The 26962-nt window shown below is 37.0% G+C and overlaps 1 protein-coding gene across 12 annotated transcripts in view; it reads right to left on the reverse strand.

Moving 5' to 3' along the window:
* The window catches only part of ADAM29 (ADAM metallopeptidase domain 29), a 57453-nt gene extending 31095 nt beyond the window's left edge, over window positions 1-26358 (reverse strand). For all 12 annotated transcript variants that reach the window (XR_008479970.2, XR_008479978.2, XM_078366238.1 and 9 more), the window contains exons 1-4: window positions 26235-26358; window positions 13873-14072; window positions 7703-7783; window positions 898-1052 (exon numbers count right to left, since the gene is read on the reverse strand). The gene's annotated coding sequence lies outside the window, so the exon portion shown is untranslated. The remainder of the gene's footprint in view (window positions 1-897; window positions 1053-7702; window positions 7784-13872; window positions 14073-26234) is intronic.
* Window positions 26359-26962: the final 604 nt, after the last annotated feature.

The raw sequence follows: 26962 nt of genomic DNA on the forward strand, positions 1-26962 counted from the left end.
AAGTTTTGTGGCTTTATTGAATCATCTTAGAAATAGGTGAAGCTACAATAAGTTTTTTTTTTTAATTGCATTTTAGGTTTTGGGGTATATGTAAAGAACATGCAAGATTGTTGCATAGGTACACACATAGCAGTGTGATTGGCTGCCTTCCTCCCCATCTGGCATTTCTCCCCATGCTATCTCTGCCCAACTCCCCACCCCCCGCTGTCCAAAGACTGCAATAATTAATAAGGGAGGCACTAGCAAACTCATCCAAATGGAAGCTAGCACAATTAAAATTTTTTTATAATACACACACAAAGTGTTTAGAAGGGCAATACACACAGGAAAACACACATATAGGATTACATGAGCAGGAATGCTGCCAGTGTGAACTGAAAGGGAGGGTGACGGGATGAAATGAAGCTCTTGGACTTTCATTTTATAGGACTTAATTATCTTGCTTTTCTGCTACAAATATAGGCTGTTCTCTAAGAGAATGGAAGAATGATCCGAAAGGCAATTCAGAGATCACTGGGATGCCTCTTTGGTCTCAAAGGTGAGGGACATTATCTTGACTAACCCAGGCCAGGCACCCGGACCCCAGATCCTTGGGTGTATGGCCCATGACCAGCAGAGCCATGGAGTCAGAAGTGCTACCCCAGTGGTTCTGAAAGGCAGAGTGTCAAGCCAGACAGGATTAACATTTAACATTTAATGATATTTGCCTTGCTAGGTTTGGAGCTATCTTGAGATACATTATCCATGTCTTTCTTCAGATACTTGTCTTTGGAATAGGATGTCTATCCTACTCCTGTCCTATAGCTGTATTTTGAAATGGCTTAACTTATCTAGTCTTACAGTTTCATAGCTGGAGGGATGTTTAGTTTCAGGATAGATTTTTACTTGGAGTCTCACCCATATCTGATTTAAAAAATGCTTAGATGAAGTTTTGAATTTTAGACTTCAGAGTTGATGCCAAAATCAAGTAAGGCTGTTGAGGCTGTTAGGATGGAATGAATATACAGTCAGTCTTCCATATCTGTGGCTTTCACATCCATAGATTCAACCATCTGTAAATCAAACACATTTGGGAAAAAATTGCATCTCTACTGAACATGTGAAGATTCATTTTTCTTGTCATTTACTCCCTAAACAATGCAGTATAGCAAATATTTACATCACATTTACATTGTACTAGGTATTGTAAGTAATATAGAAACGATTTAAAGTATATAAAAGGACATGTATAAGTTATATGCAAATATTACAACATTTTATATCAGAAACTTGAGCATCCCGGTTTTGCTATCTGTGAGAGGTCCTGGGGCCAACCCTCCTTGGATGTCAAGGGATGACTGTATTTTGCTTTTGAGAAAGACATGAATTTGTTGTCCTGGGACCCACTGATATGGTCAGAATTGTATACCTACTAATTCATATATTGAAGCCGTTATCTTCAGGGTAATGTTATTTTCTGTGGATATAAATTAGTTTTAAATGAGGTCATGAAAACGAGTCCTCCTTTATAAGGAGACCTCCTCCTTATAAAGAAATTTAGGCTTTCACCAGACATCAAATCTGCTAGTGCCCTGATCTTTGTGTTTCAAGGTTTCATAATCACAGGAGGCAGTTTCTTATAATAAACCTCATGTGTCTTATAATCGTATAAAGGTAGGTAGGTAGGTAGGTACGTAGGTAGGTAGGTACGTAGGTAGGTAGATAGATAGATGACAGATAGACAGATAAATAGATAGATAGATAGATAGACAGATAGACAGACAGACAGAGGTAATAGAGCTTGATGTGGTTTCTCCCCATGAAAACGCATGTTAAAGTTTGATCCCCGATGTAGTAGTATTGGGAGGTGATGCCTGGTATGCGATGTTTGGGTCATGGGGGCAGACCTCTTATGAATAGATTAATGCACTTATTAGGGGGAATGAGTTCTCACTGTTGAGTGAATGGCTTATTTTCCATGAGAGCCGGTTGTTTGAAAGAGTCTGGTTTCCTTGGTTTCTCTCTCTCTTCCTTCCTCCCTTACCCTGTAATCTTTTTGCACCCTTCTGCTTTCTGGCATGAGAGGAAGCAGCATGAGGGAGTCACTCACAAGACCTAGAATCATGAGCCAAATATATCTCTGTTCTTTATAAATCATCCAGTCTTATGTATACTGTTATAGCAACACTAAAAAAACTAAGATATATATAGTCCTCTTCTTCCCTGTGAAATGATAACTAAAGATTCTGGTAGTGTGAGTCAGTAGTTAATATCGGTGGAGTTCACTCTGATACCCAGTTCTCTTTGACTTCCATAAACCACCATCTCCTGCTCATTATTTTACTGTGTTTTTTATTTTTAATTTTTTTGCCTACTCACCTGGCCAAACACTTATGAACATATACATACAGAATTTTGCAAATGCAAAAAGGATTTCACAAATTGTCTTTTAAAAATCAGGTATTCATAATCTTGTGGTTAAATTCAACTTTCGATATTAAAGGTTTTACTCTTACATGTTTATATTTATTTTTTAATTAAATTTCTTAATTTACATGGCCCACTACATTTCCTAAACTCAATTTTAACCAGATACAATACTGTACTAATGCATTTAAAATCTGTCCTTGAGAATAAATGATCTAGTCCAAAAAACATTAGCTACATAGTAAAATATTTTTACTTAAATAGGTAGATTATGGTCTCTTAAGAATCTGTATTAATTTCCTTCATGTTTCATATTTTCATTATTTTGGGGGTTCTGATCTTTACACTTCTGTAGTCTCTACAATGCTGTATTAGTTTAGTAGGGCTGACAAAGCAAAAATATAATATGACAGACTGAGTGGCTTAAACAATTTTTGTCTCAGTTATGGTATCTAGAAGGCTGAGATCAAAATGTTGGCAGGACTGGTTTCTCCTGGAGCCTTTTCCTTTGGCTTACAGATGGCTCCCTTCTGACTGGGGCCTCACATGGATTTTTCTCTGTGCATATAATCCTTGATGCCTCTTGTGTGTACTGATTTTCGCTACTTATAAAGACACTAGTTAAATTGGATTCAAGCCCACCGTAATGACTTTTTTTAATTCGAATCACCTCTTCACAGACCTTATCTCTAGATGCAGTCACACTCTCAAGTACTGGGCGTTGGGCCTTTAAAACATATATAATTTATTGAAAAATATTTTATTATCCTAGATGATAATGTATTTAATTAGCAGATGACCTGTGAATTGAGTCACAAAAGATAGCTTAAGAGGAAGTACAAATAAGATCAAACTATGTTTCAGTTAACATTTACTCTTTGTCCTTCAAGTTTTTCATTCTATTTCTGTCAGTGAAAACATCATCTTTTACAAAATTTTAATAAAACCTAAAATATATATTTAAAATAGTGAGGAAAGTACAGTGAATCTTCCTTTCCCAACTTACCAGGATTTTGCTACATGTGGTTTATATGTATCCCTTCGTCTTTTTTGTGTGTGTGTGTGAGCCCTTTAAAATAAATTCCACATGTCATTTTACCACCAATTCCCTAAACAGAGGACACAGACTTAATAATAAAGCCAGTATTTTTCAAGAAAAATTACCAAGTGCTTCCTTTGTATAAATTTACACCTAATCAAGAATTAAATTTGTCTGACATCATAAAAATTACACCACTTATGTGAATAAGAGCCATAAAGACCGCATATTGCACATGTATTCGATTGTGTCTCGTAAGTTTCTTACAGTCTATATGTGTCCCGCTCACTCTGTTAGTAGTCCATTCGCATGTACCGTGACCTAATGTGTCTACTTTCTAGGTGCATCTATATTTTTCCCATGCTATCCATTTCCCCATATAAATGGAATTTAATTCTAGACGTTTGATTAGATTCAGGCCAAGTATTTTAATGAGAATATCTCACAGATAGTCCCATGTACTCCATACTCAATTGCATCAGAAAGCACAAAATACTAATCGTCTTATTTTTTCAGTGGATCTGGGTAGTAACAGCTTCATGTTTTCATTTGTAGAGTATTCTAATAATTTTTTCATGTTATGTCACTGAAAATTTATGCTTGACTCAATTATCAACACTAAATTGTTCACTCTACTAAGAAATCATAATTAACAAAACAAATATTGCCTCAAATAATTCAATGGTTTTTTTTTTACTTTCAAAGTAACTTCTTTAGTCACACCAGGCCATCTCTCCCATTTTATCGGGTGATTTCTCACCAGAATTTCTATACCAGAAACTACAGTATTCTTTAAGATTTTCAAACAAATCATATTTCCTTTCCTCTGAATGTTTTCATACATGCTGCTACCTCATTTCTTTACATACCCTATTCACCTGGCTAGTTACTAAGCATTTCAAATTTCAATGACTTTGAACCAACCCAAATGCCCATTAACAATAGACTGATTAAAGAAAATGTGGCACATATACACCATGAAATACTACACAGCCTTAAAAAAGGATGAGTTCATGTCTTTTGCAGGGACATGGATGAAACTGAAAACCATCATTCTCAGCAAACTGACACAAGAACAGAAAACCAAACTCAGCATATTCTCACTCATAAGTGGATGTTGAACAATGGGAACACATGGACTCAGGGAGGAGAACACTGTGCACCAGGGCCTCAGGGGTGGGAGGCTAGGGGAGGAACAGCAGGGGGTGCAGGGATTGGGGAGGGATAGCATGAGGAGAAACACCTAATGCAGATGATGGGGCAATAGATGCAGCAAACCACCACCATGGCATGTGTGTACTTATGTAAGAAACCTGCACGATCTGCACATGTACCCCAGAATGTAAAGAATAATAAATAAATTTTAAAAAATAAAATAAAATAAAATAAGTAAAAATACAAAAAAAACAAAGGTATGTGATAAAAAATATTTTCAAATTGTTTAAAAATAAAAATGACATCTATTTGCAAATGCTGCCTTAGAGTTAAATCTATACTTCAAATATAAAAGGGGAAAATATCCAGTTGTTTGATGCTTCATTTTTCTGTTCTATTTTGAGACTATTCAAACCGTAATAATAAAACATTTGACTATTCTTTATTCTACATGATTTCTGGAGTGGATAATTAAAATCTCTTCTTAGCCAACATCAGTACTTCATGAATTAGGCAGCGTTTTGAGGTAGGCTCTTAGAAAGGGAAATAGAAAAGAAAGTATATATTTATGAGTACTATGTTCAAAAACAGAGGTGCTACTATCTGTGGTCGATTTGATGGTGGTCTCCAAAAAGACATGTCCTGTGTCCTAACCCCAGGAACCTGTGCATGTTCTCTTATTTGGAAGAAAGAACTCTTTGCAGATAAATAAGGTAAGGACCTAGAGATGAGACCTGGATTATGGTGTTCCCTAAATCTAATGACAAGTGTCTTTATTAGAAAGGAGAAGGTGAGAAGACACAGTCACATAATAGAGAAGGCCACATGGAAACCCACATAACCATGGATATAAGGACTGCAGTAATGCTGTCACAAGCCAAGTAATTCCTTGAGCCACCAAAAACTCAAAGTGTCAAGGAAGGATTCTTCCCTGAGTCTCTACAAAGGGAGATTTTCCCTTCTGACACCTCGATTTTGGCCTCTCAAACTCCAAAATTTTGAGAGAATGAAATTCTGTTGTTTATCACCACTAGTTTGTGGTGATTGTAATGGCAGTCCTAAGAAAACAATGTGCCATCCCTCCTGTGTTCACATCCTGAGAACCAGTCAAGGTATTCAGATGACCTCATGATTATCTTGTGTTCATATTTGGTACAAGCATCTCTTAAAGCAAGGTCATCTAAATGGTATGTTCATCTGTTTCACCATACATTTTATGATAACATAGTTATTTTACAAAACCCAAACAAAGTCTGAATGTTTTAAAAAGGAGAGAAATGTATAATACTGGTGTATATGCAGAAGTTTTTTCTCCTCCTTCATAAAATGAGATTATTCCAAAGAAAATCAATCCACCATGCATCCTTTCAGTCTCGATTCTTCTTAACTGCTCATCTACATCTCTATTACTTTTGGGTTAGAGTAGTGTAGACACAGCATTTTCACATTCTCATTCCATTTCCTTCTCTTCTATTCTTATTTAACTTCCTCAAATTCTGTAGTTTTATAACTTCCACATAATTCATCCTCCCTGGTAGACTTCTTGCCCCGCCACAATATTTATTATTTTTTAAATATTTTAATCTTTCTTCTTATTTGTTACTTCCACTTTGAAATTTCCTCGTGACCATATCCACATGCTGAAATGTTCATTTATTTTTAGAGACCCTTCAAATGATCTATTGTCCACAATGTCTTTTCAGAGATAGCTAGTCAGAATTAATATTTCCTCATATTCTTCAGTTGCAGTCATGAAAATTTTTCATCATCTGTAATATCTATTATTGTCACAAGACCATGCAGCTGACACCACACTTTTGTGGGACTACAAACAATGAAATATCATTAATTTCTGAAAAACTGGCCCTAACCTTTATCACTTGCTTCTTTCACTCCTGGCTTTTAACACTGCAATTTGTCATAATGTTTTAATACCTTATTCAAGTGGTGTGGCAGGCACTAATTAATTGCTATGCTGAGATTCTTCTTATATCAAAAAGTGTAAAATGTGATTTGGATGAGGAATAAGAACTGCTTCAATCTCAGGCTCAAAAAAGGCTTTTTTGAGAAAAAAATAATAATACTCTGAAATTTGAAATGCTTAGGAACTAGCCAGGTGAATAGGGTATGTAAAGAAATGAGGTAACAGCATGTATGAAAACATTCAAAGGAAAGGAAATATAACCTGTTTGAAAACCTTAAAGAATACCGTAGTTTCTGCTGTAGAAATTCTGGTAAGAAATCACCTGATAAAATGGGAGAGACAGCCTGGTGTGACTATGGAAGTTTAGGTTTATAAAAGATTATTTTCACAATATAAAAGTCAGATGTTTTTGAACTTTGACAACTGAAAAGAGTAAAGTAATTTAGGACTCAACGGTAAGAATCTTTAGAAAAATATCAAAGTAATATGATTATTTCTTTTTTTCCGACTTTCGTTTGTTTTTTGTTCTGTTTTGAGACAGAGTCTAGCTCTGTTGCCAGGCTAGAGTGCATTGGTGTGATCTCAGCTTACTGCAATCTCCACCTCTCAGGTTCAAGTAATTCTCCCGTCTCAAGCTCCTGAGTCACTGAGATTACAGGCATGCACCACCACACCCAGCTAACTTTTGTATTTTATTAGTAGAGATGGGGTTTCACCATGTTGACCAGGATGGTCTTGACCTCTTGACTTCATGATCTGCCCACCTCAGCCTACCAAAGTGCTGGGATTACAGGCATGAGCCTCCATGCCCAGCCAGTAATAGGATTTTTAAAAATAAAAGGAAAGTTGATGATAGCTGAGAAAATGACTAGGAGTGTTTATAAATGAATACATCAACACTTGCATAACTCTCTTTGGTGGCCTACATGGCTCATGGCTTGACCCAACACACTCTTTAGGATGTGAAGTAAAGGAATTAGTGACCTCTTGCTTTGAAGAAAAAGGCTCTATGAAAATTATTTGCAAATTGTGAGTAAAGATTTTACTGACTCTCTACATAATGCAATAAGTAAGTATCAATGTGCACCGCATGACATCTATTTAAAATATGGGTTTTATTATAATAGAAATTGAAATCCCCTTGTAATAAGAAGTGAAAAAAAGTGAAATTAATTTACCTGTAGTAAAAGCTTGTTTATTTTCAGGCAAGAGAATCCAGCATTGATTTTTGCTCCTGTTGTTCAGGAAAGTCACATTCTCTGGAAATAAGAGGAACTCATTATATTAAAATTATATCATAGATGATAAATTCTCATTGTTCTATATTGGCATAAATATGTTCTTTAAAGCTGAATATTATTCAAGATCTTATTTAGACACTTTTCTTTGTTGCACATGTTAAAGAAAACTGCTCGAAAGCTTCTCTCACTTTCCGCTTTTAATTGGGAATTCACATAGAAATTACATTAATATTATAGAGACAGAATTTCCACAATGCAAGTTGATTGCTGGATTTAGACTGTCTGCTTTCAAAGGAATACAATGAAAGAGATTGAGTTACTGGTATTGAGGGTCTACAATGCCATTTTTTATTAGACTGACCTGCATCCCAATTTTGCCCTGGGCTGTTCTGATTTGTGCCTATTGTCCCAGTGTACTTATTAATATTGCCCCCCTTTTGTTCTCAAAAATATCCAGATTGGACTGTAAATAATATGGTCACCCTATTTAGTTAATATTTGAGGCATACTTTTTATGTTTCTATCAGTGCAAACACTATTCTTGTAAGCAAACTTTTAAGAGAGGTGACCATTTTTCAGACAATGAAACTAAGCCTTCACATACCTGATTCATGCGATCCAGAAGCAAACCCCAAACTGCTGACTCACAAGTCTACATCTTTCATTTACAGAGCCACACAGCCTTTCTAATACTTGATAAATGAATGATGAAGTGAAATACTATGTCAGGTATTTGAAGGAAAGAGTAAATGGTAGGACTGTACCACCATTTACAGGGAATCTATTGAATAAAAACATCTAAATAAATTAAGTCGACCAGATTAACTTGCCTATTTCATAAATACGGATAATCTTTGTATTGCTTTCTAAATAACCTAAGCCTCAACTCTATCAGAACCAATGAAACAAAAAACTCACAAAAAAACATTACTAGACATTCACTATGAATGGGGTGGTAGGTTTAAGATAGAACATTTTAACTCAATGAAGATCTCCAAGAATTGTTCTCTGTGGTCCCAAACCTCATAGTGTCCCAAAACTATCTTGTGTATACAGGGGCTTATCAAGTTTATGGTTTTTTTCTTAACTACATATTTTAATCTAACATTAAATTCTGAATTCCACATGGGATTGAGATTTGATAAGCATTCAATGCATTTCTAATGACATGTCCTGTATTATATGTAAACGCTTCTATTGTTATGTAAATTCATTTCATTTGAGAACCAACAACAGAGAGATCTTATTTAAGGTGGTTGACTGGTTTTCCAGACAAGGGGTCCTCAATTGTAAAACTAGGGTATTTTGGTAAAAAATCTGTAACACTGGCAGCTCATGCTCCTCATAAATATGATGCCTATGACATATGAACACAGTTACAATACTATGTACTATGTCTTTACCTCTGTTGATTATCTATCATCTATCTATCCATTTTTCTTTTTCTCTATCCATTCAGGTAACATAATATGCACTAAAAGTATTAATTTTGCTTTAGTTCACAGCTTTCTGGACTAGAAAATTCTTTATATCTCTTTCAACCTATCTTTTTGCATCTAATTATAATGAGAAAAGTTAGTCGTGGGCCAAATTAAGGTCCTATTTCAGAGTAACAGACACACTAGACAAAAGACTGACAGACCCTGAAAGTGAGCTGTAACAGTATCAGCGTCACGCAGAGGATGTGAAACCCCAGACCTGAGTCAGAATCTCTGAGGATGAAGCTCAAATATATTACTTTAAATATCACAATAGACCAGGCATGGTGGCTCATGCTTGTAATCCCAGCACTCTGGGGGGCTGAGGCAGGTGGATCACGAGGTCAGGAGATTGAGATCATCCTGGCCAACATGGTGAAACCCTGTCTCTACTAAAAAATACAAAAGTTAGCTGGGCGTGGTGGCATGCATCTGTAGTCCCAGCTACTGGGGAGGCTGAGGCAGGCGAATTGCTTGAACTCAAGAGGCAGAAGTTGCAGTGAGCTGAGATCAAGCCACTGCTCTTTAGCCTGGTGACAGAGCGAGACTCTGTCTCAATAAATAAATAAATAAATAAAAAATCACAACAGACATGTGGCTCATAGTGAAAAAATAATAAGATGAATTGAAAAAGAAGAATTTGATTATAGAATTACACAACAATATCAGAGTTAAAATTGGTATCAGTTAAGATTATGATTGCAATTGGCACTAGAAAAACCGAAATAAGTGTTTTGAACTATAAGATTGCACAGTTATAGAAATAAAAACACTAATTAAGAAAATGGGAAATATGGAAGAAGTAGAGATTAAGATTAGAACTTTCTGTTTGATATTTATGATATTGAAATTATCAGAAAATGAAAAACTTCAAAATTTATGATATATGAATTACATCATAATGCTGGCATATAAAAGAGAAATACAGGGTAAAAATCTTCATAATTAATTCACTAATGATACTTAAAATTAGAGCTTGGTGGCCAGGCGTGGTGGCTCACGCCTGTAATCCCAGCACTTTGGGAGGCCGAGACGGGTGGATCACGAGGTCAAGAGATCGAGACCATCCTGGTCAACATGGTGAAATCCCGTCTCTACTAAAAATACAAAAAATTAGCTAGGCATGGTGGCGCGTGCCTGTAATCTCAGCTACTCAGGAGGCTGAGGCAGGAGAATCGCCTGAACCCAGGAGGTGGAGGTTGCGGTGAGCCGAGATCGCGCCATTGCACTCCAGCCTGGGTAACAAGAGCGAAACTCCGTCTCAAAAAAAAAAATGGAGCTTGGCATATGAGAAAATGCTCAATATTACTGATAATTAGAGAAGTGCAAATCAAAACCAAAATAAAATACTGTCTCACACCAGTCAAAAAATAGATGCTGGTGATGATGTGGAGAAAAGGGAACACCGTTGGTGGGAGTGTAAATTAGTTCAACTATTGTGGAAAGCAGTGTGGCAATTCCTCAAAGAGCTAAAAAGAGAATCACGATTCAAGCTAGCAATCCCATTACTGGGTATCCCTAGAGGAATATAAATCATTCTCCTATAAAGACGCATGCATACATATGTTCACTGCAGCAGTATTTACAGTAGTAGAGACACAGAGTTAGCCTAAATGCCCATCAGTGGCAGACTGGATAAAGAAAATGCTGTAGGTATGTACCATAGTATAATGTGCAGCCCTCGAAAAGAATGAGACTGTATCTTTTGCAGGAATATGGAGAGAGCTGGAGGCCATGATCCTTAGCAAACAAACAGGGAAATGGAAAATCGAGTACCACATGTTCTCATTTATAAGTGGGAGCTTAATCATGAGAACATACAGACACAAAGAGGGAACAATAGACACTGGACTCTCCTTAACAATGGAGGAAGGGAGGAGGCAGAGTATTAGAAAAAATAAATATTGGTATAGGCTTAATACCTGGGCCATGAAATAATCTATACAACAAACTCTTGTGACATGAGTTTACCTATGTAGCAAACCTGCTCATGCACCCCTGACCCTAAAATAAAAGTTCAAAAATAATAATAAAGCTTGGTAGGCATGCAACTTCTTGACTTTTCTGTAATTTAAAAATCTCAAAAACTCATGTTCTACCTCATGCTAGATAGTCATAAGCAATTCAAGTTAAACACAGTTATTTCAGTATTCTTTGTTACTTCAAATTCACACTTAAGGAGCTCAAGAAGTTTCCCTCTTGCTTCTCTCTAGAACTTTCTTTTCTAAGAGGTTGCATGATCGCTATATATAGTGAGGAAGGAGCAAAGCTCCTGGCCTGTGGGTGTGTTCTGCCCTCTGCTGGCATCCTATTCTTCACACTGTCAGGCAGAGATTCTTGTCATCACAAACCCCATTCTGGTAACCAGCTTTATGGTTCAATCTAATTTATTTACTACGTGCCTCTAATGACAATCACGAAACCTCCTCAGAGCCATTTGCTTTCTGTTGCTTAACTTCCACTCTCTGCCAGTTAAGGTAACATGAGATTCCTCCTTTTATCTGACCAAATCATAGGGGACCTATCTGTGAGGATGTTCTAAGCCCACGTTCCTAGGCCCAGGATACTTGGAAAGATTTTTTAGGTTTCCTAGATGATCAGGTATGAATGCACACCAGGTTTATCTATTCTTTGAATCCTGACATCCCTTCTTTTCATCACTCCATATCATGGTGAATTCTGAGATGAAAGAATTCCTTTCCCAGATCTCACTAGTGTCTAGCCCTTTCATTTCCTCCTCAGACTTTCCCTTTTTTCACTGCAAAATCTTCATTTAGTTTGGACAAAGGGCAAAAGAAGAGTGGGATAAAATAGTCCTGCTTCGTAAAATCTTTACTTGGTTTGTGCTATGGTCTGAATGGATGTTTCATATATTGAAACTTAAACCCCAATGTGATCATATTAAGAGGTGTGGCCTTTGGGAGTGATTGGGTCCTAAGGGCTGTACCTCCATTGACGTCTTTGTAAAAGAGGCCTAAGGCAGCTTGTGAGGCCTTCCTTTCTACCATGTGAGTATACAGATTTGGTTACAGCAGCCCGAACAGACTGAGGTAGCTTACAGCTAGATCCTAAATATTTGATGTTATATACCAGGAATTGTTACATCTTTTTTTTTTTTTTTTGAGACAAAGTTTTGCTCTTGTTACCCAGGCTGGAGTGCAATGGCGCAATCTCGGCTCACCGTAACCTCCACCTCCTGGGTTCGAGCAATTCTCCTGCCTCAGCATCCTGAGTAGCTGGGATTACAGGCATGTGCCACCATGCCCAGCTACTTTTTGTATTTTTAGTAGAGACGGGTTTCACCATGTTGACCAGGATGGTTTCGATCTCTTGACCTTATGATCCACCCACCTCGGCCTCCCAAAGTGCTGGGATCATCTTTACTCTCTGATTATACTTTCTTTCCATTCGGGAAAACTTCATATATTGTTCTTTCTTTCTTTTTTTTTTTTTTTTTTGAGATGGAGTTTTACTCTTGTTACCCAGGCTGGAGTACAATGGCACAAACAAGCGATTCTCCTGCCTCAGCCTCCTGAGTGCTGGAAATACAGGCCTGTGCCACCGCGCCCAGCTAATTTTGTATTTTTAGTAGATACAAGGTTTCAGCACGTTGGTCAGCGTGGTCTCAAACTCCTGACCTTAAGTGATCTACCCGCCTTGGCCTCCCAAAGTGCTGGGATTACAGGTGTGAACCACATTGTCAGGCATCATATATTGTTATTTCAATAAAAGTAAATGTCGGAAAAATATTTCATTTCAATGAAAGTAAATATGAAAAAAATACAAATGGAGAAAAATACATTAGTATTTGTACAAATACATATTTGTATTTGTAAATACATCCAAAATACTCAAAACAGTCTCTCCCACTCTCTCAGTGTGAATGTGTGTGCGTGTGTGCATGTTGTGTACATGCGTGTGCACGTGCTTGGGTGTGCATGCATGCGTGTGTGTGTGTGAGAGAGAAAAAGAGAGGAGAGGAGAGGAGAGAGAGAGAGAGAGAGAGAGAGAGAGAAAAGATGTATAAATTATGGTAGGTACTATCCAGAGGGATTTTTTTTTTTATGAAAATAGAGACAGAGTTTAAAAATGAGCTTTTAAGGTATTCTCAGTATAAAATGGAATATGTGTGTGGTCTCGATTATGTTTGGTTGGTGAAAATACAATGTAAGAAATTAGTATATATGAATGAACAGAATTTTTGTTTATAGAAAGTTATCTTTCAAGAAAATATTTGGAAACTCTAGTATGGAAAATATATAGACTCATGTGGCTACAAGAAAAACAGAGAATCCAGTGCTGAATTTGGGAGAAATTTATCTAAAGGATATATTCAATAGAAGGGTTTGAATTTTGAATCAAAAAGAAATTCAATGAATCTGAAGATTAAAATTCAGAACCTTATTTTGAAATTTAGATAGGCCATTTGTTCTTAACTTGGATATGGTAAGACCCAGTTCAATAAACCAAACAAGTGTTTATCCACATTTTTTCACCTCTACTGGTTGTTGGCATTGCTGTTTGGAAGTAAGTCTAGAGTAGAAAATGCCCGCACACACTCCAGTGGTGGTGGCGTTTCAGTGGGTCTGGTTTGGTGTGATTTTGATTGCCTCTGCTTGTTTGTTTTACCTGCTCCTTTCCACTGCGAAAGAGGCCTCAGTCCATGCAAAGAGGATTAGGTGGGGCTCGGTCAAATTTGTCTTCTTGCTGATGGTTATAAAAACACAGTACTACTGACAAGTTATGCACTGGGAGTGTCCTCTGAGTTTTCACTTCAGTTTTTGTTCACAATTCATGAGACTGCAGGGAGAACGTGTTTTCTACTGCACCTGAAATGAGAAATGAGGACTGTGAACTACTAAAGAATGTTGGAGGAGGAAATTAGGCAGATAAAGCTTAAATTCAGCAGTCTGATAAGCTAAACTTGATAACTACAGACAAAAGTGGAAGACTGAAAAAAAATGCATAGCTTTCTGAAGTATATGGAAAACAGTCAAGAGAAATTTAAATGCATAAATATAATATTTTCTAGAAGAAAATCATTTTGACATCAAAATTGTCAGTGTTTTAGTGGACTATTTGCATTGCTAAATCTACAGGACATTTTCAAAGTATAATTTCTGATTCCAGGAGAAAAGGAATAATTAAAAAAGAGAGTGGCCATTTGTGAAAAGCAAAATAGTTGAAGGAAAACAAATATAGTTACCTTTTAAACAAAAAACGGAGGCTTTTAAAGACTTTAATATGATATTCCTAGTTTTGATAAAAATCGCTACTTTTCTGGAAAAATAATTTTGCTTTATAAATCATTATTATTCATCCCTTTGTTCATTAAATACTCAGGAAGCAGCTTCCAGACAAGGTGTTAGGGGCTTTTTCACAATGTGAATGAACTCAAGTTATTCAAAGACAAGAATGAAGAGACATATTATCTAAAACTTTAACATGATGTAAAAACTGCTTTAATTATTCAATTTAAAATATTTTTGAGTGCTTATTTAGCTTCAAGCTTTGTGTCATGAGTGGGGATAGAGCTTGATATATACATATATGTGAGAGAGGCCGGGCATAGATATGTATAAGAGACACCAGGGGCGGTGGTTCACGCCTGCAATTCCAGCATTTTGGGAGGCCTCAGTAGGTGGATTACTTGAGGTGAGGAGTTCAAGAACAGCCTGGCCAACATAGTGAAACCCCATCTCTATAAAAATACAAAAATTAGCCAGGCATGGAGGCACGTGCCCGTAATTCCAGCTGCTTGGGAGGCTAAGGCGGGGGAATTGCTTGAACCCAGGAGGCAGAGGTTGCAGTGAGCTGAGATGGTGCCACTGCAGGAGGAACAGCAGGAGATTCCATCTCAAAAAATAAAAAGGCGGGGGGGTATTTGTGAGAGAGGGAAGGAGAGATGTATAAACAATGAAATAATGTAAATCCTATATAAAAATGAGACAGCTGGGAAGGGCTCCTTGAAACACTAGAGGCGGCCTGCGCACTGGGGTGGAGACTCTGGAAATTGCTGGGGGTTTGCAGCAGCTCGGAGCCTGGCCCCTCCTCTTCCTGTCTGGAACCTGGGGTTCAAACTTCCAGGCGGCAAGTGCACCAGCAGGCACTCTGGGTTTGCGGAGAGTCTCTGTTTCTCCCTTAAAACTTTTTCACCGGCCAGGCGCGGTGGCTCACGCCTATAATCCCAGCACTTTGGGAGGCTGAGGAGGGTGGATCACGAGGTCAAAAGATCGAGACCATCCTGGTCAACAAGGTGAAACCCCGTCTCTACTAAAAATACAAAAATGAGCTGGGCATGGTGGTGTGCGCCTGTAGTCCCAGCTACTCGGGAGGTTGAGGCAAGAGAATTGCTTGAACCCAGGCGGAGGTTGCGGTGAGCCGAGATTGTGCCATTGCACTCCAGTCTGCTTAAGAACAGCGAAACTCCGTCTCAAAAAAAAAAAAAAAAAAAAAAAAAAACTTTTTTCCCAAAAAAAACCATTTTTCTCACTCCTCAAATCGTCCGCGAACCTAAATTTTCGTGGCTGTGCGGTAAGGACCTCATCCTGAGCTGAACTAAGGAAAATTCCTGCAACAAAAAGGCATTTTATGTTTTACAAGGTGATCAAAGAGAGGTGGCTGGGTCTTTTTGAAAGCATCAGACTATGTTTTCTGAACAAAGTCAAATTCATGCTTCAGAAAGGTGGTACAAAAAAGTGCCTTATCAACTGATATGGAGTGACCAGGGTGTGCTTCACAGAAGAGGTAAAGATTGAGCAGATTCTTGAAATAAAATAACAAAACTGTCAGGAAAACAAAGACGGAGGATATTTTACAGAGAGACCAACATGGGCAAAAACAAGAAAGTGCAAATTAGCAGATGGCACTCGTGAAATTTAATTTGTCACTGACCAAGGCAGCTGCTTTAAAAGTTCCCCTAAACCTGACTAAACTTTACACCAGTTTCTTCCCGGCTCAAGGTCCTTGATCTCTCTTTTCTTAGAGCACTTACTTTAGAAAACTTAAAATTGTAAATTCTTTCACTGCAGCTTTCAGATGTAAATCTTCTCTTGCAAGTTTTACAGATTAGGAATGTCTTTCTCCAGGTCCTGAGAGTCATCCCGTTGAAAAGTATGTAGCAAGAAAGATAGAGCCCCTATATCCAGTCTCTATAGAAATGTAGGAGGCCCAATCAAATTACCAACCTCCCTGCGAAGTCCTCTAGTACTTGCCATTGAAAACTATCCCTTCTTTTGTTTCAGGGAGATAACTTTAGCCTCTCTCCGGTAGTGCAATAGTGTTATAGTCTTGCCTCCCTCTGCAATTTGCCTATTAACTCTAGCTGGTGACATTTTTGTTTTCTTCTTCTTCTTCTTTTTTTTTTTTTTTTTGGCAGTGTGACTAGAGCACAGGACGGGGAATTTGCTTGTAGAGATAGGTAAAATCCAGCAAATGGAGATTTTGTAGACCCTTAGGGAAATGTTTTAAGCAGACAAGAGAAAGACAAACTGATTTGGAATCCTAGGACTGGAAGAAAACCAAATCGTAATGTTAGTTTGTCGTATATTCCCCCACCAAACAGAAGAAGCCCATGCAGGAGAAGTGTTTCAAGCTCATAGTCTAGGAAAAGAGCCCATGATCTAGGAAAAGAAGGTGACCCAGAAAGATTATGCCTTCCTTGGACCAAATGCGTGTCCCTCCAATAATACCAAGCAAGATTCCACCCGCAAAAAGAATCCATCAGGGCCTAGTAAACATTGAGGGGCCAGTAGAAGCACTCTCTCACCAGGCTCATCCTGAAACCCCACTCCCACAACCAGGAATATCCAGGTAGCTGTGTGCCAACCAGCAAGGGGGACCTCGCCTTAACAGGTGGCGAGTAGAATAGCCCAGGAAATATATTATAAAATACTCCTAGAACCAGTGAGTGAGTTCACGAAGGTTGCAGGATACAAGATTAACAAACAAAACTCAATCACAGTTTGTATGCTAACAAGGAATATTTAGAAATTGAAATTAAAACTCACCAACCATTTGCAATTATGCTAAAGAAAATTTAATACTTAGATATTAATATAACAAAACATGTACAGGGTTGACATGGTGCAAACTATAAAATGTTAATAAGAGAAATAAAAAATAAAATAAAATACTGATAGATTAGAACACTCAACATAGTAAAGGTGCCAGTTCTCCCCAAATTGTTTTGTATTAGGTTGGTGCAGAAGTAATTACGGTTTTTATCATTAAAAGTAGTGCCATTAAAAAATGCAATTACTTTTGTACGAACAGGTGTAAGCTACTATAAATATTCATATGCAGATTTTTGCCTAAACATAAGTGTTTAGTGAGGCAAATACCTAAAAGTAGAGTGGCTAGATTGATAGTGTATAATGAATTACCAAATAGTCCAAATGGGCTGTGCTATTTCCCAGTACCTACATTTGAATGTTTCAGTTTGTCTGAGTTCTTGCTAGCACTTAGTACTTTGAGTAATTTTTAGCCACTGTAAGAGATTTGTTGTGGTATCTAGGTGTGTTTAATTTGCATTTCAGTAATGGCTAATTATACTGAATATCTTTGATAAGCGTATTTGACATTTATGTATATTCTTGGGTGGAATATCTGCTGAAATATTTTGCCTAGTTTCTGTTTTTTTTTTTTTTTTTAACCGAATGTTAAGAGTTCTCGATATATACCAAATACGAGTTAGAGAGAATTCATAAAGGCAACAGAACTATTTAATAAAAAGGTGTAGCCGTATAGATAGCATTGTAAAACTGGAAATGAGGATTTCTACATAGCAGAAATTGAAATTGGGGAAACAGTATTATCATTTGTTGCTATGTTCCTTTTTTTTTCTATTTCCCTTAGGGACATGGTCTTGCTCTGTCACCTGGACTGGAGCAGTGGCGTGACTATAGCTCAGCCTCCTGAGTAGCATGGATTACAGGCTTGCAACACCACACTGGCTAATGGTTTTTAATGTATTTGTTGAGATAGAGTCTCACTATGCTGCCCAGACTGGTCTTGAACTTCTAGTCTCAAGCAATCCTTCCCACTCAGCCTCCTAAATGTTGTTTTTAGTGTCAATACTCTGAGTTTAAAAACTAGTATTTCAAAGGAAAACATATTCATCTGTCCTTACACTTTTGCCTTATTAAATCTTCATAGCTAAATATATATCTTATTTTCAGAACTTGAGAAAAATTAAATTTATACAAATTTAATTATCTTGATACCTAGACGTTTCTTTAGGCTAAGTACACTTGGGTACTTATGACTAGAAGGCAGGGAAGTGGTCTGAGCATCAGGCTCAAGCATTATCCATATGACTGTAAAGTGGGAATGATAATAGTCATGCCTGCCTCGTATGGTGGCTCAGGAAGTTAAATAAGGTAAACCAGGTTAAATATATAGGACAATGACTACCATTCCTTACTTATTTAATACATAATTATTATAATGATTATTTTAAAATACTTTAAAACACTACAATGGTTTCTCAAATCTCTACTTCATCCTATCTGTATAAAGATCTACACTCCTTTTTTTTTTACACCAAATAGGAAATAAAGTATATAATTTTTTTAAAGATAAAGATAAATTTGAAGAAAAGCTGACTTTCATTAGAGTTTGTCTGAAGCAGTGTTGCTATTGTGTGATCCTATATCATTAGAAGCATCTGTACCTGATACTTTGTTACTATTTGTCTTTCAGCAAGAAGGGAAACATAAAGTACCCACTGTGAACCTCTAGTTATTTTTCTAAGCCTTCTCCAGCAATTATCATCGTCGGTTTTTATCTAGCGTTTTACTTCTGTCTGGTCCACTTCTTGTTTCACAGGAGCACAAGTCTTTACGTAACAATGCGGGTAGCCACTTCCTTTTTCTTTGAAATGGATACTTCTCCTGGCATCTTAATTTTGGCTCAAGTATAAGAGTTATCAAGACTCTCAGATTTAATAATCTAAAACAAATTCTGCCAGAGAACATTTGAATTGGACGGTTCTGAAAGGGAAAACTGCATAGTTTAAAGCGATTTCCTCTATCACATTGTAAGGTATTTCCTTTCTTCCTTTCTTTGACAAAAGAACCATTTAATTACTTCTTTAGCCACAGAGGAATGGCTATATGACAGAAGAGGCAGATTGTCATGACATTTTAAATATTTTTTAATATAAACTTTGTTTTTTAAAACTGTTTTCATTCACAGAAAAAAATACAAAGATAGCACAGAGTTTTCATATACCTCCATACCCAGTTTCTCCTACTAGAAACATCTTACATTATATAATGCATGTTTCATCATGAAAGAACCAATATTAACACCTTGTTATTAAATCCATACCTTTTGTCAGATTTTCTTAATTTTTTTCCTAATGTCTGTTTGCGGTTCCAAGGTCCCATCTGGGACAGCACATTACAATTAGTCATCAAGTCTCTTTCAGCTCCTTTGTCTATGTCAGTTCTGCCCTTTCCTTGTTTTTAATCACCTTGACAGTCTTGATGAGTACTGGGAAGGTGTTCTGTAGAATGTCTCTCAATTAGTGTTTGATGTCAGTTTTGGGTTCGGTTGTTTTATGATTAGGTTGAAGATGATACATATTTGGAAGGCCACAGGGGTAAAGTGCCTTTTATCATATCAAGGCACCTGCTACCAACGTTCCTTGAGACAGTTGATGTTGGCCTTCGTCATGGAGCTTAGGCAGCATTTGTTCATTTCTCTAATGTAAAGTTACTCTTTTTCCTTTTTCCACATTGTAGGCTTTGAAAGGGTGTCACCTTGCATAGCCCACGTGGAGGAAGTGGAGAATTATGCTTCCCCAGACTCCAAACCTACATTAGTCTTTTAATGGTCTTTTTATTGCCTTTTCTAAATCTCATGTAACTAAAATGATACACCATATAGCCTTTTCAGACCGGCTTTTTTCACCTACTATTATGTACTTTAGGTTCATCCATGTCTTTTCATTTCTTAATGGTTCATTTCTTTTTATCACTAAACAGTTTTCATTGTATTGATATGACAGAGTTTGTTTATTTATTAGCATATTAAAGGCCATCTTGTGATTCACACTTTTTGACAATTATTAATAAAGCTGCTATAGACACTGACATGCAGGTTTTTCTGTAGACATAACTTTTCAAATCAGTTGCATTAATATCCAAGAGTATAACTTCCAGATTTTGAGGTAAGACTATGTCTAACTTTGTAAGAAACTCCCAAACTGTCTTCCAAAACTAGCAATGAATGAGAGATCCTGTTGTACTGCATCCTTACCAGATATTGGCGTTATCCAATTTTTTCAAATTTTAACCTCTTTGACAAGTGTGTAGCAGTATCTCATTGTCTTAATTTGCAATTTCCTGATGACAAACGTGTTGATAATATTTTCCTACGCTTACTTGCCATCTGTATGTGTTCTCTAATGACATGTCTGTCAGATCTTTTGTTCACTTTTCAATTGAGTTGTCTGTACTATCGTTGAGTGTTAAGGATGATTTACAATAATGTCTTTGTTTTGTATTTTGCATCTTTCCCTCAGTCCGTGGCTACTCTGTTCATTTTCTTAACAGTGTCTTTTATCCTGAAAATGAAGAAAATTGCCTTCTTCACAGAAGACAAACTCAAAGAACTCATGAAGACAGAGAAGCTGAGAAGAAGTGGCCTCGAAAAGAATGACTTCTTGAAGAACTGCAGTTCTAGCCTGTTACCCCCTTGAAGACGCACTTAGCGAGCAGAGTGTGAGAACTTAGACACAGAAACCAGTAGTGACGAAACATCAGATGACCATGCCTGGAGGTAGACATAGAAACACTTACAGTTAAATCTGACATAGTGAACTGGGGGCTTGCATGTTTAGGGAGTATGCGAAAGAAATGGGTCTTCTTTTCCTTTTCTTATGTTGCTGAGTACTTCATGCACAAGGAAAAAAAATCTTATCCCAAAGAGAGAGTGACTGACCTGTTCAGATTTTGTTGTTTTCATTCCCTGTTATCTGACTAATAAAGGAAGTATGTGTGGTGAAAAATATTTTAATGATATATAGATGTATATATATCATGCACAGTATTTATGGGTGATGCACAGGTAGAAGCTGGCAGTGCAGAGAGGAGACACTGGTCTGAAGAAAGAGCTTTTAACAACTTATGGGGTATTCACCCCTGTGCTCAAGCAATCATTGTCAAGACCAGCCTGGCCAACATGGTGAAACCCTGTCTCTACTGAAAATACAAAAAGAAACCAGGCATGGTGGAGCACCTGTAATCCCAGCTACTTGGGTGGCTGAGGCAGGAGAATCGCTTGAACCGGGAGACAGAGGTTGCAGCGAGCCGAGATAAAGCCACTGTACTACAACCTGGGCAACAGAGTGAGACTCCATCTCAAAAAAATAAAAAATAAATGAATGCTAATAATTTGAATGTTTTATGTGGGGTGCTTGAGTAATTTGAGCTCCTAACCAAGCATAGGTGGTTTTTTGGGTTTTGTGTTTTTTTTGTTTGTTTGTTTTGGGTAGATCTGTAGCATATTGGAGTATAGGAAGTAGTGTGTTATTCTTTCAACCTTGCTATTCAGGGTGAATTATAAAATATATTTTTTGTGAGATTTCAAAGATTATTTTGATAACATTGCTTACAGATTTCAAAGACGTGGTTATCACGAGAATGTGATAGTAAGGGGGAAATTACTGCATAAAATAACTAACAGAATAAACATTTTGCATCAGAAAAAAAGAATTCCCTGGGAATATTTCAAATGGCATTTCTTTCTCTACCCACTGTGACAGTCTTGAGGATCTCTCTCTTACCGCCGCACAATGATAGCTGAGTGGGTTCCTAGACATAAAAACACACAAGTGTGGAAGCCTCCATAAATGGCACCTACCGAGTTTCTTATGCTCATGCTAATTGACACTCAGCCTCATCATAAAGCTTCAGCAGTTCAGAAGAATTAACTCATAAATGCTGCTACCAATTTATGGCTTCAGAAATTTCTGCTCCAAATAAGCAGACTTCAGTTGTGACCTCTGCATTTGCCTTCCTCCAGATTTCAGGATGGTGATTTTCTCTATGACGCTCAGTTCTCTAATGGGTCCAAGAAAATTCATTGATTTCAGTTTGTTCGGCTTTTGTTCTCTCGTTGAAAGATAGTATGTAACATTCGAGTGGAGTAGCTATTGTCGCCAACACAGTTTTTAATGTGTTTTGTTTACAACTTGTTTATTAATACTTTATATCGACAGTGACATTATGCTGGCTACTGTTCCTGGTGACAGACCTTTATTTGAATTTTATATATGATTTAAATTTGCCTTCATATTGGAAATATTTAAGGAAATTTAATACTTATATTCACTTTTGTCAAACCAATATCCCAAAGGTTAAAAAGGATCATTGACTAACTTAGTAGCTGGAGACTCAATAAAGTGATTTCAATTGATTGTAAACATTAAATAAATTGTTATAATATCTGATGAGTCCAGCTTCCTAATGTATCATTTCCTTAGGTTATCTTTGCACATTTAGAACGTCATAAAAAATGAAAATTATTTGAAAATTTGCCTATAGATTAGAAGAAATTTTAAAATTTAACCACATGCATACAATATTTTTCTAAGATGGGAAACTGATAGATCAAAATGTATGCTAGTTGACACTGTTAGCCACTCTCCTTAAGGTGGGTTTCAGTTTGCCATGCCAGTATATCCCTGTTTGCTTTCTGGATAATAGACAGTAGGCTTTTCTGCTTCCATCTGAAAATTGGATGTTGGGGACCATTCAATGATTTGGTTTTAGCCAAAATGCCCTTATGGGATTGTCAGATAATATTATAATTCTTTGGCACCATGCATCAAAAGTAGTCCAGCAACAGGAAATGAAGTGTTAATTGAGTACAGCGGCCAGTTTGTCCTTCATGTGTGGGTAATGTCACATACGTTTTTTAAAAGACTTCATCTGAGGCCACCAGAAGCCACTTTAAGTGGGCCAGAGGTGATTTTCATATTATAGTTTTTATTTCTCTTGTTGAAATATTGCATGTAACATTCGAGTTGATTGGCTGTTTTCATAAATACAGGTTTTTAAAAATGCGTTTTGTTTACATCATGTTCATTAATACTTTCTGGTGACAATTCCATTGTGCTTATTATAGTATTTTTCTTACTCTGGAACCAAAGACTGGCATAGTATAATATTCTCTTTGAACTTGTTCAAAAAACGGTCTCTGAGTGTTATGGGTTAGGGACCTTGATGAGAACTGCTTGCTGGTATAATGATCAATTGGCGTTTTCTTTTCTTTTCTTTTTTTTGAGACGGAGTTTCGGTCTTGTTACCCAGGCTGGAGTGCAATGGCGTGATCTTGGCTCACCACAACCTCCGCCTCCTGGGTTCAGGCAATTCTCCTGCCTCAGCCTCCCAAGTAGCTGGGATTACAGGCACGCGCCACCATGCCCAGCTAATTTTTTGTATTTTTAGTAGAGACGGGGTTTCACCATGTTGACCAGGATGGTCTCGATCTCTCGACCTTGTGATCCACTCGTCTCGGCCTCCCAAAGTGCTGGGATTACAGGCGTGAGCCACCGCTCCCGGCTTTGACGGTATCTCTTTTTGAATTGGTATCCACCTTGATAATAGTCAACTTTTTGGAACCATTAGAGTTATTTAAATAACTTTAATCTGCTAACTATTCTAAATTAGGGTTTTTATTTACATTAAGCACCTTTATTTGCTCTGAAGCTTTCCAAAATCATGAAGTACTCCAAAACATTTCTACTTTAGTGTATATAAACCTTCTTCCCTTTATTCATCCAGCAAACTATGAGATTAGAAACAATTCTGTTACCAGGGCATATTTTTATCTCTGGAAAAGGGTCAAAATGGTGAGTTAAAATCTGTTCCAGTGTATCCTACCTGATGTTTTCTGGTTTCATTCTTAGGCTATGACTTGAGATTAAATCTGGATTTCTGGGCATGCTTTAATAAATGTATTAGGGTGTGTTAATAAATCTACTAGATATTTAGGAAGCAGTGGTCAGTGGGTCTTGAGCTTCCCTCTCCTAATGAAACAAGAGTAATAGGATTTAAAGTATTACAGTGATAAATGGAAATATGGAAAGAAGGAAGTAATACAATTTTAGAAAATAAGCCTACTTTGTTAGGAAATGTTGCGTATTTTTAATGGGCAGCAAACACTGGCAAAATAAGGGACCATTAAGTTTAAGGTAGAAAATAAAATCATGTTAGTAGAAGCCTCGAGCAAGTTTCAACTCCTGTTTTCAGCTGTAGAAAATAGGATTTTGACTCGGGTCAGTAGAAAAACAGTTGCATGATATTGGTTTGAGATGATTCCATAAGGTTGAGTTTGAAGAGATATTTGACTTGTTCAGAACTTTTACGTATGAATAGGTAAAATGATTCATGATGAAGCAGGCCCACAATGAGATGTTGTTGAAGGGCTAATTTTCAAAGCATTAAATTCTTATATAGGCATAAATTCCCTGGTTAGAGATCTGGTTAACAAAGATTTGGTCAGGTGATACAGTAATGTGTCAATTTCTGAAAATCAACGTGGCAGGCAGAATAAGACTCCTAAAATGCCCAGATGTTCATGTATAATCCTTTCCCCTTGGATGTCAGTAGGATCTTTGAATATGATAAATGTCACTTGAGTGATTGGATTATGTAACACAGCAAGGGTGAAATGGTTTTGGAGCTATAACTGAGATCTCTAATTAGTTGATTTTGATTCAAAAGGGACATTATTCCGGTGGGCACTGACTCAATCAGGTGAAAGAGATAAAAGCAAAAGACTCTCTAGCTAGCCTTAAAGAGAAACAGCTCTATTGAAAGCTGCCAGTAAAGAGGGCAGCCTCTAAAAGGAGAGGACCTCAATGCTCTCTACAACTACAAGTAACTAAATTCTACCAACAACAAATTAATGAGCTTGGAAGATGACTTAAGCTCCAGAAGAGAACGGCAACATGGCTAATACCTTGATTTCAGCTTGTGAGACCCAGAACAGAGAGAGTACCTGGTTACCCAATCTCCTAATCCACAGAAACTGTGGTGTGATAAATGTGTGTTGCTTTATGCACCTAAATCTGTGCTAATTTCATACCTAGAATAGAAAATGAATACATTTGGAAACCCATTGTTGGCTATAGTGAGTGAGACCCAAAGATTCATCTCTAAAATCTCTTGGTGATGAGGAAAATTCTGAATGGTTATGATCTTTCAGAATTGAGAAATATACCTCCTTGGGATACATTATGCAGCAGATGATACACTTTACTTTGAGAAAAATTTTAGTTCCCATCAGAAAGTTTAAAGACTATTAGAGATAAAGCAATTAATTAGATAGATCGAGTCAGTCTTAGAGCTCAGCTAAACTTCAGAATACAGCAAAGTATGGTAGAATATAGGGAAACATAAGTTTCCTTGAGGCCTTGGTTGAGGACTTTTCAAAGTTAAGACAACTTCTCAATAAGCCCTAAGTCATAACTACCAGTGTACATTATCGATTTTCTCAGGAGAAAGCAAACAGATGACTCTGAATTAAACAGATGCTAAAGGAACATAAAAAAGATTTATAGCTATAAAATATGCAACTTCATTATGCACCAAAGATAAAAGAATATTTGAATTTGTTACTACAGAGAAGTGGGAGATAATTATTAAATTTATACCCGAGAGATTCCGAACAAATTTATATCACTGCCCTGTGGGTTTTTCTTTTAACTTAGTGAAGTATTACAAGTAATAGTACGAAGTTTCATGATTCATTTCTCAATTAGGTTTTCATCTATTGATTTTAGTGCTTTGTTAGGCTTTGGTTTTGGAGAGTATGGTGCAAGTTTGGGCAGATATTTGGAGGGGTTACTCTGAAACTGACAGGTTCAGCTTAAATAGTATTATGAAATTAGTTTTATCTATGCCCAGAAGTATGACTACTTTGACCTTCAATGTGTGTAAAGAGTACAGGTAAGGCAAGGTTTAAATAGCTATGACCTGCGTGTGATCGACTGTGGTCGAAGGCGTCCTCAGGATATGTGCAGGAACAGGCCATCAGGAGAGCTTTTATTTCACAGGAGATCCTCACACCACCCTATTTGGTTAGTGGATGTGATGTCACAAAGGAGGAGAGAATGTTTCTCAATTAAGAGTCTGAGGGTGACAGTTATAGGCTGGGGCATACTAAGTGTTTGAGGGTAATTAGAGGTATCCAACACCTGATAGTTAGTGCCAGGGAGAAGTTGGGTAACAATGTCAAGATATATGACAGATATCACAGGGCGTACCAATCAAAATGTTAAGATTTTTATCTTTAATATTTAGAGAAATTTGCCTTATGCAATGAAGGACATTGTGAGCTTTATTCCTCGTTGCAGAAACTTCATCAATTACCCCTGTTTGTATTTGTTCCCTTTTGTTTCCTAGCTGAGTGAAATTGTTTTTTCCTATACTCTTTCAGTTTAAAGTGCATAAAACTGTCTTTTTCAAGAGTACTCTAGGGTTTAACAAAGATAGCGTTTTTACATGAATCCCAAAATAAGCAGCATCTTGAGAAATTCTCTCCATTAGACCACTGCTGCAGCTGTTTCGGTTGTTGTTGTTGCTGTTGTTGTTTCTTTTTTATGTTTTAATGATTTAATCTTTGAGGAAGAGTTGCGAAGATTTAGAATTTTCATGTATGTTTCATCTAGTTTCCCCTAATGTTAGTATCTTGAATAACTATG

Source organism: Callithrix jacchus, chromosome 3 (assembly GCF_049354715.1).
Source record: "Callithrix jacchus isolate 240 chromosome 3, calJac240_pri, whole genome shotgun sequence".
NCBI lineage: Eukaryota > Metazoa > Chordata > Mammalia > Primates > Cebidae > Callithrix > Callithrix jacchus.